Source organism: Furipterus horrens, unplaced genomic scaffold (assembly GCF_987537825.1).
Source record: "Furipterus horrens unplaced genomic scaffold, mFurHor1.1.pri manual_scaffold_6, whole genome shotgun sequence".
NCBI lineage: Eukaryota > Metazoa > Chordata > Mammalia > Chiroptera > Furipteridae > Furipterus > Furipterus horrens.
In genome coordinates, this window is record NW_028327176.1 from 104,122,089 (window position 1) to 104,136,960 (window position 14,872).

At 36.2% G+C, this 14,872-nt stretch overlaps 1 protein-coding gene across 1 annotated transcript in view; it reads right to left on the reverse strand.

Annotated features, from left to right (window-relative positions):
- The window catches only part of PKHD1 (PKHD1 ciliary IPT domain containing fibrocystin/polyductin), a 440,427-nt gene that overhangs the window by 55,363 nt on the left and 370,192 nt on the right, over positions 1-14,872 (reverse strand). The window lies entirely within an intron of this gene.

A 14,872-nucleotide genomic window follows, 5' to 3' on the forward strand; every position in this document is an offset into this window, starting at 1 on the left:
GTACTCAGGTTGCTTCCAGGGTTCTAACACATATTAACTTTGTGTCAATATTTGTCCTTCCTGTCGTGAAATGAGGATTTTCCACCTCATTTCATGTTTGAAAAGAAAATATGCCAAAGGGGTTGTCTTTGCTAGAAAAAAAATTAAAAGAAAAGAAAAAAATGAAACAACTTCTATCCTTTATTTAGAAAAATGGATCAGAAGGAAAGAAAAAATATTTTTAAAATGAATGTTTTGACTCAAAGGCACATAGAATCCTTCCATCTTCTCCTTTTCAACAAAAGTGAAAAATTTATATGTTTAAAATTGAATGAAATACATCAACATTAATGATTTTTCTCCTTGAGGTTAACCCCACCATTTCCCTCAATAATTTTTTTAGCCAGTTTGTGATGATTTCACAATTCATGGCATAGTAAAGTATAGGAGCTTCTTGACAAAAACAAAATATATAATCATTCTCTTATTTTCAAGAAATGAAAAAATAATATTTACAATTCTTTTTTTGTCAAACAACATTTATACCTCATTATTTCTAATTTAACAAATATAAATGGCCACAGACCAAATAAAGTGAAGACAGGTTGAATTTATCACCATTCATATATGTTGTCACTGACCCTCAGGGTATGAGGAGTGAAACTCCCAAACTCAAAGCCATGTTTCTAAATACGCAAAGGGAGTAACTGAAACCTTGAGGAAAATATATTTTGGTCAGAGTGGAAATAATAGAGAAAAACTGTCTTCTTTTTTTAAATGGGGGATTCTAGCTAAAATTATTTTTTAAACTTCAAATAAGGAATGTGTTATATTTGTAAGGTTAAGGTAAATTGAGAGTGAAGTTCTGATGCATAATAGATTTAATATAGATGACAGAAAACACCACCTTATTAATCTGGAGTCCAGAATTATAGTTCTTAAACTCTACTGAATGCCCACAATACAGTAATTCTTGTCATTATAAAAGAGATAAGGTATGTATATTTATACATATACCTATACACACACATAACAGTATTATAAGAAAATATAATTTGACAAAATTAAAGTTCATTTAGTTGAAAAAGAACCACATGAGTTCAAAGTTTAGGTCCCAAAGCTTCAAAATGAAGGCATTTCCAGGTTGGGTTGCATACTTTGCTACACAGTGGCACTTAGGAGAATAGTCTCCTATGGCATCATTCTTTTTCTTTAAATAGTCCTTATTTTTAAAACTTTTATTGTTGCTCAACTAAAGTTGTCAGAATTTTTCCCCCATTGCTCTCCCCTGTCCAGCCTAACCCACAGTCAATCCCCACTCTGTTGTTCTTGAGGATGTAGAGAAAAGGAAACTGGCATCATTCTTAATGAGGAGGACAGCACTCTGAAACCTGGGGACTGGGAGGTGAAATAGCTTCCAACTTTTAGGAGTCAAGAAAGAATAGAAAAGAGATCACCAAGTGTAAAGACAGCTGTAAAGGACCAAATAGGCTGCAGAGCACCAGGAATTCACACATCTGCAGGCATAATGGGCAGATGGACTTCAGGAGCAACAGATTATAGAATCTGTCACAACTTTATGAACCATCTCACCAAAGTTCTTGTATTTGGGTCTATTTTTTCAAGATGTATATCTTGGAAATATAATAATGAAGTCTAAATTAATTCCATTAATTTGTAATACCTTTCCAAACTAATCTGAGAAAAACAAAAAAACACATAAAACTACCCACTACATGAAACAAGAATGTCTGTTAAGCCTCCTGTGAAAAGCTGCTGGGTCTTAATAAGTTCAGTGTATGAGTATTTAAAAATACTTATCCCTTTTTATAAAAGTGGGGGGGGGTTTTTTGAGGGGAAAAATGATCAGGAGATGAAAATAAGTGATAAAATGAAAGTAAAGATTGATGGGGGTGGAGGATCAGATATGTATCCAATGGACCCTTCTTCTGAATCAACAATTTTTCCATTTTATTTTTTAAATAAAAAACTTACTCTAATTGATGAAAGTCCATTCATCACTGAAATTTCCAGAAGACTATGTTGTATTCTTTTACTATGTTGATGTGTCATTGTCTATATTTTTCTTAAAATAGGTGGCTTAGAAAGTGTTTATATATATATATATATATATATATATATATATATAGTCATTTTGTTGTATCGTGGTGTGATCTGCAAACATCAGTGGGTATGGTCTTGGTTATTATTTTTATTCTCTGAATACTGCATTCAAAACAGCCAAAGCAAATGAAACATCAGGAAGTGTAGCTTAGGGGGTGAGAGATCAAGTTTTCAAGTAAGAGAAACTTGCATTGTGTCCTGGCTCTGCCTCTTTACAGCTAGAGCTGTAAAACCACAGGCATGTTATGTATCCTCTCTTTGACTCAGTTAGCCAATTTGTAAAAAGGATTGAGACTAGTACCCAGTTCTTAGGCTGAAGAACAGGATAAAATAAGATGATGTATATGGGGGGGGGCAAACACATGCTAATAAATATAAGCTGTTATGTTCACCATAATAAAAAAATTAGTATTTGTTAGAATAAGTCACACTCTCCTTTTTGCTTTTTTGGTTACTATCCTCATTTCAAACTAATAGAATTTGCCTTGGAGTCAGAAACAGCACCCATAAGTATTGCAAGCAGTCATAATGAACAACGCTGAAGGAAACAGACTACAGGTGAGGGAAATTCTAATGTGAACATAAGATCTCTGTTTTTTTTTTTTTAAATATGGGCAAGAAATACATACATATATACATACATACATATATGCATGCATGCATGCATATGTACTTGTGTCTACAAGCAGGACACCTATTTTTTCCATCCATCCATCAATCAATCCCTGCAAAATTCAAGATGGTTTTCTTTTTCATATAATCTTAACTTTTTCCCTTATTCCTTTTGTAGTACTCTCCTTCCCTACCCCACTCCTTGTCTCCACCTTCCTATTCCTTTTTTGATAGCAAACCCTGCCTGCCAGATTTAAAGAAAGTGATGTTCGTGGCTTAGATTAAAGGCAGGAGCAGCCAACAGCATTCCTTACAAATACAATCTGGGTGCACTCTTTCCCGCGAATGATAAACGGATCACCTCTCCAGCCCTCGGTTTGGAGCTGCAGCAGTAATTCTGTTGGATGCCAAAACTAAAATGAATGTGACTGTGCCCTGCCCAGCTCTGAGCTGTGGCAGTAATGAGATTTGAATGGGAAGCCCCGGACACAATAAATCTGCGCCATATGTGACCGTTTCCTGTGTCAGTTCCTTTCTCATAACCAGTGGAGACTTTTTTTCCCTCTCATGACCCCACACCATGACTCTGAAATCTTTCATGGCTGCTTATGGGCCTCAGGCTTTTTACAGCAGTTGTATAAATAAATGAATTTGACAGCAAACATCATAACAGTTAGCAGTAATGTGTGTTTGCCACAAGTGCCTATACTACTCACTAGAGAAATGGCAGAGGAAACAGCTTGTTTTGTTACTTAAACAAAAGTAGTTTCATTTGACAAGTGGTGAAAGAATTAGTCAAATAAACTTGAAATCCACTAGGACTATTTTTGCCAAGTCTCCCTGCCAGTGAACTGTTCCCAGCTTCTCAATGCCCATGACTCACAAAAGATAAATTTCCCCTTTTTATTCTGAGATAAAGATCTGGGCTGGGAATATAAAACCTTTGACTGATATTTTATATTAATCTTCTTTTCAAGGCAAGACTGTTCTGTATGGAAACTCAGACACAGCAAACAGTTTCCAAGGAAGCTTGTTGCCGACAAGCCAAGAAGGATAGTTCAGGTGGGAAGGAGGGGTGGTGTTGATAATGACCCAATTCTCTGAATAGCTATTGAAAACAAACTGAAGCTTATGAGTGCTTCCTTTTCTTTCACATTTTCTTTAATTCAAGAAAGAAAAATCTCTACAGCAGTTTCTAAAAGAAGTGGAGTTGACATTTTCACTATGTTTCGATAGTCCCCGGTAAAATGAAGTTGCCTATATTTGGTGAATTTGTGGTAAATTTAGATAAGCACAAAAAGAGCACGAACTGTCCTTAATCATACAGTTTGATTGTTTTACAAGTCCTTACATTTTCTGCTCCTTTACTGGCATCTCGATGCTGTTCCCATTGTCCTAGCTGTGAACAATGTTACAGCACAGTGGTTATTCTTATGGACTGGTAATTCATATGGACTTTGGTGCAAAGTGCCTAGGTTTTAGGCAAGTAACTTAACTTTACTGTGCCTCAGTTGCCTCCTTTGCAAAATGGATTGGAAAATGGTATGGAATCAAGCTCAAAATGTGATTGGGAAAATGAATTGTATTTTGAAAGGTTCAGAGCAATGCCTGGGACACAGTAAGTATTGTTATTGTTATTATTTTTACACCAAACAAATAAATTTAGATAATAGTCTCTTTAGAAATGATAGAGCTCTTCTCTGTGGTAGCTTGATATTGGCAGCTAATCTGGGAAATAAAATTAAAAACTTTTGAGGGAAAACCACAATAGCATCTTCATTTAAGCCAAATACGATTAATTTCAAGGTATACTACAGTACTACTTTAAACAAAAATATCACCTGTACCTTGAAAATATATTCTTAGATGAGGTCATTTGCACTCTTTTTAAAGTGGTACTCTTTGTCATGGGGATTATATAGGAGTCAAAGTCTAGGTCTTCATAGTCGGTATATTCATAGCTTCAATATCATTGGTGTCCCATAGTTTTTACAGTTATTAGCGGATTGTTAATTTCATCTATCATGTATGGGACTCATAGAGAAGGCAGTGCAATTGTAATTAGGATAAGAGCTGGAAGAATGGTTCAGATTGTCTCTACTAATTGAGGGTCTATTGTGCTTGTGTGTGTTAGGCTAGTTGTTAATATTAGCGAGATAATATATAGTACTAAGGAGCTAATTAGGAAATCATTGCCCCTAGAATCTTCTCATATTCAACAGAAATATCACTGAGTCAGGAGAGTGAAAGTTGAGAGCTAGTACAAACTAACGGTGTTATGTCCAGGTATATGTTCTGTTCTCTGGTTTTATCTTTTTCAATTTAATTACAGGTACACCTCATTTTATTGCATTCCACTTCATCACACTTCATAAATGTTGCATTTTTTACAAATTGAAGGCAAGACCCTCCACCAGCAAAAAGATTACGACTTGTTTTATTGCGATGGTCTGGAACGAACCTGCAATATCTCTGAGGTATGCTTGCATTAAAATGTTCACTAAAGTGTTCTGTTTGTGTGAAAATATGCAAGAAAATACCTTAAAACTTTAGAAGGTATGAATTATAATCAATATGAACAGATATCTCAATTGATGGAGAGCCTATTACCTACGTAATAGACTCCTAGTGTCTATTTTTTAACTAACTAATAATTCCACTTGAACATACATTTTTCTATATCTAGTCAAACTATTCCCATGGAAAAAATCAGAAATAGTAGTGAGTTGCACTGTGTAAAATTAAATGGACTATTTAAGTTTTGCTTTTAGTGCAGTACCAATAAACCTTGAAAAAGATGTATCAATTGAATGAAAGGAGCCATTTGACTTTATAAAACAATGATGAACCAGTGGGGTTGGTTGTAATTGGGTGGAGGGACTTGTAGAAAACCAAATATATGAAGTGACATCATCCTATGGTAAAACGGGTTTAAGTGAGACTCCACTTATAATTAAAATGAACTGAAAACCCCATCTGTCAGTGTTCCCAACTGCACTGCTACACCTAGGAAACTTCTCAGATTGGTCTCTGAGAAAATGATTTTGTTCCTTAGGCCACTTCACTGTCAAGAAATGTCATCTGACAAAATGCTCTCCCTGCTACTTCCACATGCTTTCCCAAGATCTGTTTAGGACACATATCCTGACTCAGGATTCCCAAAGGTGAAGATTTCAGGAGATAAATAACTCCAGCTATTCTTACCCAACACAGCAACTGAGACCAATACACACACAGCTGAGCAGCATCTTCTTTGATTGACCCGCCGCTTCTACTGTCTCTTAAATAGCCAATGAATACTGCCACCTTGTCAAGTCTGTTTTCCTGAGTTAAAGAGAGAACTGAAGGGTAGAAAAACCCTAAAAGATCTGTCAGCTTAATCAAACATTGTGCAGCTGTAAAAACAATAGTTATTTCTTAATTTTTTTTTGGGGGGGGATATGTATGTTAACACATACAAGGCTATGTAAAAGGCTAGGCTTATCTGAGGAAGTGACAAGCTTACACTCCCCCACCTTCTCATGGTTTAGAATTTTTAGTTAATCATTAATCACTGAGCACAGGTAACAAGTGTCTCTGTTCCATTGGAAAAATTGGGAAAGTACCGGCCATAGGCCAAATCAAGCCCATTGGCTATTGTAAAAAAAAGCTTTATTGGAACATAGCCCATATTTATTTATTTACCTATTGTGAACTACTGTAAATTCTGATTTTGTACTGAAATAGCAGAATTGAGTAATTGTGGGGAAAAAAAACCTCCATGGCCTGCCTAGTTGAAAGTATTTACAATCTCACCTTTTACAGAAAATGCTTGTCAACTCCAAAAGTTTTAAGTGTGTCTCTGAGACAGGGACCAGCAAAGTACAGGGTAGAGGCTCATTCTCACTAACCAGAGATAGACCAGAGGTATAATCAAGAAATAAGCCAAGAAAAAAAGAAAAAGAAATAAGCCTTTGTTGTTTTCAGCTCTTGAGATTTGCTGCTTGTGTGTTACGGCATTCTAACCTAGCCTACCCTAAAGTATACAGCTTCTTTGCTCTTCTCAGATTGTACCCTTTCGTCTGATTATATACAATACATCCTGCTTTATGGAAGGGAACAAAGACCATAAAAAAACGTTTTTTTGTTTTTTGTCCTCAGGAGACAGGATGAAGACAGGTAATATATGAGTTCTCGGTCAACATTTATACTGGAACTTTTTCCTTCCTAACATAAATTTTACTACATAATTTATCCCAATATTTGCTTGATCTAATACCTGAGAACCAATCTTCTTTGTTAAAGCTTCTTGAAAAACAAATCCTGTGAAAGTGTAAATCTGCCTTCCTTGCAATTGTGATATAAAGATGAAATTTCCTCAATATATTGTGCACAGAAGGTTGTTGAAGTAATTCAGAGAGAAAAATTCCATATGCACAGAATTGGCATTCTGAAGTCTTTTAGAATGAGTTCTTGCATTTGGGCTTGGCAATTTTAATATGGGTGAAAAATGCATACAGCTGATTCTACTTGCTTATTTTGCTATATCCAGATCTCCTTTGGATGAAAAAGAAACAGGTCTACTTTTTTGGCAGTAAACAACATGGTCACCCTCACAGAAGGGCAAGCTGTGTGGACAGACGCTCTGCTGCTCGTTGGAAACAGGAAGTGATGATGGAGACCATAATGAGAGCATCATGGTCTTGGTGTCAGCCATGGAAGGGAGAGCCAAGGGCAATCTCCCCAAGACAACTGCTGTGATCTGATGGATAGAGACACCAATTTGATAATGTCAATTCCAATGTTTTTTTCCTACTTCTGCTGACCTTTGACAACAGAAAACCATGCACCTCAGTTTCCTTATCATGTATACAAAGCAATATACATGGATGTTTATCTACAGGGACACCACTGCATAAAAGTTCATTGCACTGACATATAGAAAGCATGGCAGGAGAAAGTGGGTGGAAAGAGGAGGCACCCACCCAAACAATCTGTTCACTGAAGGTAATAAATATAAGCCAGGAGGGAGAACTGGTGGGACTCAATGAATGGGTTACCCAGATACTATTCAGTCATTTGAACAAATAATTTTTAAAATTCTTAAAAATAAGATCCTGGTTCAGGGGCTACTTTCAAGTCATCAATGGCTCCACTTGAAAATGGGTGCAACACAATTCAACAAGGTAAAGGGGTTTTAAGGACATTTTAGAATTCAACTCTGAGCAAGAAATCATAGCTAGATTACTGAGCTGCACAGTTGGCCCTGAGCATCCAGAGTGGCTTATTTACAGCATAGACATTATACAAACTGGGAGGCAAAGTCGTGGCTACAGCTATAAAAATGGGCACTGTTCTGATATCTATAGATGCCAACAAACACTATACACAGCCTCAATAGGAAAAAGAATAACTGATTAAATAAAATTGTAGTTACTCTACTTGGCCTTGTGTAAAAATTATAAGTAGTTGTGTATTATGGTTTGTATATAAAGCTGATCTCTTCAATTTGGATGAAGTCTGGTTATAGAATCAGGAAATCAATAGTCATTTTAGGTATTATCTTATCATCTAAGATTTTTGTAAATTCTGGGGCCTCACTAAGGTCTGGAATACAGGCATTCAAGCAGCATACTGCCTATTAAGAAAGAAAGTTAAGACACTACAAGCAGATAGTTTAGAATTTGAAAAATGTTTGGCAAAAGGGAAAGAGCATATTTATAATTCTTAAGGGATAGTCCATGTGCTTCCCATTGGGCCTGCTCTGTGTCAAAGGCCAATTTTCCTCCATTATGATACACTAAGTTAGTTATATAAATATTAAGTTTAGAGAAATTCACTCACTGGGTCAAAAGCAAAATTAGACCATATCCATCATTGGGGAGTTTATCATTTCACCAACTACAAAATTCTTTTTGTTTGGGTTCAAGGCTTATTTCCCCTGAAGTATCAGGATATTCCAGAAAAAGCCAGCCACTGCTCATTCAAAAATGGTTTTCCAGGTGAATAGGAGCTGCCTCCTGGGAAAATATCACACCCCATAATGTATTTGGCCAATATTTTGGTGCCATTCAAATTGTTGGGGCTAAGAGTGAGAGAATTCCTTCCTGTCCTCTGAGATGATCATTTTATGCCCAAAAGCTTCAACCTCATTATTCTTATATTAGGGCATAAATACAATGTTATTATTGGTCATACAATTAACCAGATTTTCATCTCTTCTCTTTTCCTCTTCAACATTTGACTCCCTGACTTTCCTCAACAGAAAAGTCTATGGACTGATTATACATTAAGTGTAGAAGTATTTCCTTTTATTTTTTGAATTTTCCCACTGCTAATTTCATTGAGAGCATACTTGTTCTTATGAAATGAGATAAATAAAAATTAGAAGAAAAAATTTTACTACTCCTATGAAATGTGAAGTTTTTTACTCTTGTCTCCCAGTGTTTCTAAGACTGTTCCCTTTTGTCTCATCATCTTAAGGCCCTACTCTGCATTTACTCAATCTGTAGGTACATGATTCACCTAATAACCCAAGATCCTTTGCCAATTCTCCCTTGTATTCTATGCAAACTTCTCTTCCTCTTTTCAAAAGCTAGTTCTTTGTTCTAACTGACTCGAAATGAAAGCAAATATATTTCACTTCAAGGGCTGGTTGCCCATCTGTGGCAGTGGTGCCCAAGTATTATCTTGGGAAGGATTAAAGGCCATCTACAGATTCAGCTGGAAAAGTATGGTGATACATTAGTAGTCTACTGAGATGGGGAGGGGTGTATACAGTTGAGCTTCAACAAAACCTACTGTCAGGACAAACACCACTACATCTTCTATGCAAACACCTTGCTCAATAGCACTTTGTGAGCTTTCCATGCCCACATGTTCAGAATTCCACTCATATTCCATTATCCAGAATTCTATCCAAATTCCATTCCATCAATCCACATCTGATGTTCTTTAAGTTTCTAAGATTTTTCTAACTCCCTTTCTGTGCTGATAGCTGGCTGATGAAATTTATTTCATAATTTACTCTAAAGTTGAAAATTATAATCACTGGCTGACAAGAATCATTATGCAATTTATTCTAAAATCGTCCCAGATGAACGACAGCTTAGCCTGGCAATGTTTAAATCCTACTTAGTCTGACCTTAGAAAGGCATTAAAGATTCAGGGTGAAAAACCTTCTGAACCATTGATTATGCTCCTCTTGTAATGAAAGATGATTGCTTTTCGACTTCATATGTTAAGAGAATTAAACTCGGTGATGTTTAAAACCACATCAAAAGCTGGAGTTCTTTGCAAAGAACGAGGGTGCTTTCATTCTGTCCTTATCTTCTGCTACTTCTCCTCTGGGTCAGTGTGCTCACTCACCCCACCTGGGCCCTCTGTCAAGGCACAACTCTCTAGTCTTCTCCCAGTACTCAAGTGGCTCATTACCACATTTTTTTCCACTTTGCTCACGTTCCTCCTCACTGAGGCACACCTTGATCGACCTATCCACACACATGCTCTTGTTGCATCTTATAATGCCCTACATTTTAATATGTTGTTCATAGCACTTATTAGTTTATAACCTAGTAGATAATTTACTTATTTATGGTATCCCTCTCCTCTAGAAGGTAAACACCAAGAGGTCAAGGATCTCTGTTTAATTTGTACACTTATGTACCCCAGCTAACTAGAAGAGTACCAGAAACGCAGTAGATACTCAGTAAATATGTGTTAAATCGAGTCAACACATTCATTTATTTCAATTAGCAACTCTAGGGTTTTTTTTTCATTCACTCACATTTAGACTGCATGTTCATGTTCTACTCATTTGTAGCTTAATTTCCTTTACACATGAAATGTATGTACTTGAAATCTATAAGAAAATCTTTCTGAAAATGTTTTCCAAGAAGGACTGGGTATCAAGGTTACCTAACATGTCTTTTAGGTGTTAGATATAAACTTACATTATCTTGGATACTACATTCTCCCTTGGTTTTCAGAAAAGTTGATGTTCTTGGCCTCCTGAAGTCCTAATACAACAAATAAGGATGTAAGATATGTCCTCGCAAAAAAGTGAATGAAAGGGAGGGGGTGGGGGGATACGAAAAGGGAAAAATTAGCTGCTAGTATTTCTAGTACTTCTCTGTTCACAGAGAGGAATGAATTAAATATGAGGCAAGAAGGTCACTAAAGTTAGGTGTATGAATTTTATCAGATTGCTTGAATTGCAACAAGATTTCAACCAGAATTGGAAGGTAAAAGAAGAAAAAGAAAGTTTTACATTTGTATCACACCTTTTAATATCCAAATAATTTTAACTCCTGCCATTGTATGTTAATAGTAAATCCTTCTATATAACAGATGGATTCATCATATACAGATGTTAACAACAATATGAAAGATAATGCTGTTATATCTTACAGATGATGAAACTAATACTGAGAGGTTAAATAATCATAGATGCCCATCTGTTCAGTGGCAGACTCAGCATCTGAAGCCACATCTTAGTCACCTTTCCATGTATTTTGCCACCATTTTTCCTGTCATCATTTGCCTTTCACAATAACAATTAAAGGCTGCTATGAGAGGTTGTATTTACATTTGCCTAATGAGAAAATCAAGTTTCAGATGTTCTAGTATTTGTCCAAAGATAGAGTAAATTGATCAAAAATATTATTCTTCTGATATCTTAGTTTAACATTCTTGCCACATCATGATGTTCTTTGTGTTGGCTATAAAACTATTGTTTCTCAAATAGTAGGTAGACGTATGGATGAATAAATCAGTCAAGACTTGACTCTGTAATCTCCAAAGCGATCCTGAAATTATTTTCATATTTTCAAACTTTGTGCATTAACCAAAAAGTTCCACTAATTAACTAGACTTAAGCAAGGGCTGGGCCTAGGCAATGTAACCTTTTTATGTCACATGTCACCTTGATTACATTTTCTCTCTGATATACAAGTCATTGGTCACTGTGGGCTTCCAGGATTTGACACTGCATTTATTTGATGAAGTATGTACAAAGAGATTGGTTTGTTAATTTCTAAACACAATCTCAAGTCATTTTATGGTAGTATTTCTATCTTCATTGAGCAAACCAATACATCAGTGTTTCAAGCATAAGTGTGGTCATTAAATACAGCCCATACTGGGAAAAAGAGAATCTGTGTTCTACTAGCAGTTTTGCCAAAATTTACTGTTCTTAAGTTGGCTTAGCCCTCAGAACTTCAGACTTACCATCTTAAAAATGAGATTAGACTAAATGATTTATCATTGAGATCCCTTTTAACATTTACCATGGAAAGGATTTTATCACTTTAAAGATCGCTGTGCTAGTGTCCATTCCATTGGCCATTCCCTGGCCCTTTTTATTTCTCAGGACCCCTCCATCTCTAACATCTTAAAAAGGAAACTCATTTTCCCAACCAAACTTCCTGCTTTTAATAAAAAACGATCTCTGTATTTACATTCCTGCTGTACCTATTTCTTTACCTCATTGAAATGTTAGTCTTGGTTCATCAGCCCTCTCTTGATTTCCAATTTTTACCTAATGGCCACTTCCTTCCTCATCACTTCCTTGATCCTTTCATCAGCTTTCTCAGTACCCCCAATTTCTCATATCTCATGCTTCTCCTGTGTCCACATATAAAATCCCCATCCTTGACAAAGCTATGCATTACCTTCCATCACTTTTGCTCCTGGGAAATTAAAAAAATATATGGGTAATCATGTGTTAAAAAGAATAAATCATACGTAACAGAACTGTGTCATTTGGTGCTATCACAAATACTTTTACCTCCAACCTTGATTGAGCGAGCCTTCAATATCGGTCAGCGCATCTTCAATTCACCTCTAGTTGAAGTTCTCTTCTGTTCAAGGCTTTAGCTCCTTCTGTCCTACTTCCATGCCCAAGCCATTGATATTATAAATAAAACTGGGGACACAAGGAATTAACTCTACCAGTAACATTTTCAAATATTCATTCTTCCTTATCTCCTTCTCATCTAACTCAAAGAAATGGACATATTTCCTCTTTCCCAAGCTAATTTCTACACAGGTGACCTCTCCTTCTCTTTGAATGTCACAGTTTAGCTTCATTACATATTGTCTTTTTCTTAGCTCTTTATCCCAAGAGCTGGAAGCATGTTGAAGTTTCCCATATGATAAACACCACTTTTCTTTCTTTTTCCCTTTCCCTTTCTTCCTTCCTTCCTTCCTCCTTCCCTTTCTTCTTCTTTCCTTCCTTCTTTCTTCCTTCCTTCCTCCCTTTCTTCTTTCTTCTTTCCTTCCCTTCTTTCTTCCTCCCTTCTTTCCTTCCTTTCTCCCTTCTTCCTCCCTCCCTCCCTCTCTCCCTTCATTCCTTCCTTCTTCCTTCTTTCTTTCCTTCCTTCCTCCTTCCTTCCTTCCTTCCTTCCTTCCTTCTTGCTTTTCTATTTACCCAAATTCCTTGAAAAGATAAGTTTTCTTTCTCTTTTGTGCTATTTGTTATTTAATATTTGTCATTTTTCAGACAGGCCTCAATGCACTATAATCTACATTTTGCCCCAATCACTTAATACTATTCTCAGTGATGTTATAAGAAGCCTAAGCTTCAGTTCCAGTTCTAAGGTCTAGTTTTCTTTTTCTTTTTTACTTAATCATGTTTGACTTAATTATAGCACTTGTTATTGATGTTCTTGAAATGCTCTCATGTCTTAATTGCTAGGACATCATTACCACCTCATTCTCTCTTTATCTATTGTTTTATTGTCATTTTTATTTGGGAGATCTCCTTCACACAGCCCTTTAAGGAAAGGTATTGATCAGAGTTCTGTCCTTTGACTTATTCTCATAACCCATGTCCCTTGGATGAGCATGTGCACGAGACATGTGCTAATGGACCCCAAATTCATCATCTCTCCTGAATTAACCAAACTGTAGTATCTGCTACAAACTCTTACAAGGCCTTTCACATACACCTCAAACATACCCACTTTCCTAAGGCCCCTCCATCCCTCAACAGGAACTACATGCTCATTGTTCACCACTTAGTAACGATTAGATTTGAGACTCAGAGAGTCAATAGCTCACTTATCCCTTATCATAAATGCGAGTTTATAGGAAGAGGTTCTATGGAATAACTTCTAACATTTAAGCATTGACCATAGACCTGAGACAAGAATTGCAGCAAGTCTAATCATCACAATAAGCCTAAAAGGTCTATGCTATTTTTTATCTCCATCCAGAGAATAAAAAGTTTAGAAATTTACCAAACAAATAAGTGGTAGAGATGGGAATCCCATCCAGCCCAGGAGACACATGGGCAGCTTCACTGAAGGCATTGGGTAACAGTACAGCCATAATCTTCTTTGCTCATTAAAAATAATAACGACAATAGTAATAATGGCAGATTACACTATGTGCACTGTGTGCTTACAATGTGATGAACATTATTTTAGGTGTTTTTAAAGCATTAAGTCATTTAAACTTTATAATAACACTATAACATAGGTGCTACTGTTATTCCCATTTTATAGATGAGGAAAATAAGACAGGATTTAAGCATATTTTTTTCATTTTTAAATAACTTGAGGAAAGTAAACTCTGAGCAGTCTGTTCCAAAGTCCATGTCCTTGACCTCTTTACTATCTTCTCTTGCTATTTAAGCACTTGGTTCTGTTTCTTAAAATAGTAATAAATTCTGGTTCCTATGCATCCCTTCCTCATTAGCACCACCACACCACCTGGCTTTGTCCCAATAATTAACAGTCCTGCTGTTATGATGCTTATTTATTTCCTTTGTTCCCCCTCCCTGTTTTGGCTTGTTAGTTTATCATAGTGTCTGTAAATATTTTCATTCTTAATTCCCCCAAAATTCTACTACACTCTATTTCATTCTGGATAATCTAATCCACTGTTATTTTTCAAAAGCCACACATTCCCACTACCATCACAAGAAACAACCACTGGATACCACTGCTGTTCTCTCCACATATCTTTCTAACTTTAGGGTGACCATAGAATTTATTGTTTAAACCAAGACACTTTGGAGAGAGATGTATTACAATTATGCTGGGATCACAGGTATGAACTCGGGTTGTCCTAGGCAAATCAGGAGGTATGCTCCCATCACTTTTGCCCAACCACATTGTTGACTGAAGAGATTTCTGGGTGAAGAGCTACCCTGCTGAGAATGGCATCATGGCTT